This window comes from Nannospalax galili, unplaced genomic scaffold (assembly GCF_000622305.1).
Source record: "Nannospalax galili isolate Female #2095 unplaced genomic scaffold, S.galili_v1.0 scaffold203, whole genome shotgun sequence".
NCBI classification, from domain to species: domain Eukaryota; kingdom Metazoa; phylum Chordata; class Mammalia; order Rodentia; family Spalacidae; genus Nannospalax; species Nannospalax galili.
The window spans coordinates 5388158-5390453 of NW_008351640.1; positions in this window are offsets into that span (position 1 = coordinate 5388158).

The following is a 2296-nucleotide window of genomic DNA, read 5'->3' on the forward strand; positions in this document are numbered from 1 at the left end:
CCCCCTGAAAGTGGAGTTAGGGATGGTTGTTAGCTGCTATTAGGATGCTGGGAACTGAACCTGGGTCCTCTGGAAGAGCAACCAGTGCTCTTAACTGCTGGGCCATCTCTCCAGCCCATGAGATAATTCTTTAAGATTGCTAGTGAGAAATGCTGTCCAAAATGGACGTCTTCAATCCCAATGCTTGGGAGGCAGAAGAAAGCAGAACTCTAAGATGGAAGGATAATCCTTTTGCTCTGCTTTTCTGGACAACCCTCCATCTTAATGAAATCTAACTCTACACCCGGGCAGCTGACTGTGGTGGGGAACTCAGGACAGTGGGCCTCAGCCCTCCCTTGACATCTAGCCTTATTTCCCTATCCTATTGGTTTGCAAAATGTAGGCTACCTACTAGGAGCCTCCAGGTCAGTATTGCCTGAGAACTGGGAAGACATGCAAATTTCCAGAGGAGGGTAGAAAGGGGAGCTGCTTTTCAATGGGGACAAAGTTTCAGTTGTGTGAGATGAGTAAATTCCTGAGATCTGTGTGACAAAGTGTTCATGCCCAAGGACACTGTAGTATATATTTAACAATGTGAAAAAGTGGGGAGATCGTCTGTTGAATATTCACATCACACATACAAAACCAAACAAAAACAGTAGAGCTGGTGGTATAGTTATATAGAAGTGTTCTTGCTTAGCATGGGCAAGGCCCTGGGGCCCATCTCTATTGCAGCAAAAACAAAACACCCAAAGGGAAATGGAACATCTGGAGGTTTATTTATTGCCTTTGATTGTGGGGATGGTTTCATGGGCATATGCATACATCTAACCTGCATACATTGGGTATGTACGACTTCTGTGTGTTAGTTAGTTAGTTTTCAGCAAAGTTGTTTTAAAAAGCAAAGAGAAAAAGAGATGTAAACTCCCAGACTCAACCTCAGGCCTCTGGGCTGTGGTAATTTCTTTCACAAACCCCTGGCGTGAGTCTGAGAACCTCTGCCCATACTTCTGCTGCCTGAACATCTCACACCTCTAACTCACACTCTTCTTGTGTTTTAGTTTCTTTTCCTGTGACTGTGATAAAGTACCCTGAGGCTCCCACTTACATAGTTCATCACTGTGGGGAAGTCGAGGCAGCAGAACTAGAAGCAGCTAGGTTTATCAAGTCTAGACAAGAGCAATCTAAATGCATGAACTCTCACCACTCTTAAACAATCCAGCATCCTCTGCCTGGGGAATGGTGTGCCCACAGTGGGTGGGTCTTCCTACCTCAATTCACAATAATCAAGACTAACACCCCCCTCCCCCATGCTCCTGATCTGGACTCCTTTCCTAGGTGATTCTAGCTTGTCTCAAGTTGACAGCTAAAATTAACCACCACACCTTTAATCCCAGCACTTGGGAGGAAGAGGCAGGCAGATCTCAGTGAGGTCAAGGCCAGCCTAGACTACATAGTGAGTTCCAGACCAGCTGGGGCTACAAATAATTAAAAAATAAATAAATAAATAAATAAATAAATAAGTAAGTAAATAAAAAGGTGGTAGATCTGTTGGAGCTGGAGTTACAGGATTATGTGAGCTGTCCGATGTGGGTTTTGTGAACATACTCCCATCCTTTGCATCCCTATTAACGGGTATACTGTCTCTCCTGTCCCAGAATTAAAAGATTTTTTTAATGCATTGAAAAAGAGTTAGGGAAGGGTATCACATTTTTACTATGTTTTCTATGTAATTTGAAAATTTTGGGGATTCCCAGAAACATCTGTAAAGTCCTGAGTGAAAAAACATGAGTTGGTTTTAATTCTTAAATTTACTACATCATAGAGTATAACATATTAGAACATGTTTTGGGAAAATGTTATTTTTTGTTTTGTTGTGTTTTCCTTTTTATGAAATGCTGATTCTTTAATATATTCTGAGGAAAAGGGTTTCGATGTATTAGCTTGGGGAAAAGTCTAATATTATTCTTCCTTATTCTGAAGATTAACATTGTTTCACATGAACATTTGAAAATTTCCCTGTTCTGAGTTTTTTCTAGTTCCCCATCTAGAACTTGTAATGCTAACTACTCTTGCCTTTACTTCTCCTTCACATCTCCTATTCATGATTCAAGGACTTTCTTCTCTCTTTAGAGATAAGAGTTATGCAATTTGGGAGTCTTTCAGATAGACCCACTGAAGGGGTTCCCCAACTGCCTCACCCTGCCAGAGCAGTCGGCGTCCCTATTCCCTATTGGCAATTTGGGTAACCCTTCAGAGGATGGCATGATAAGAATAGGAGGTAGGAATTGGCTAGGCAGTTAGGGTAAAAAGACCC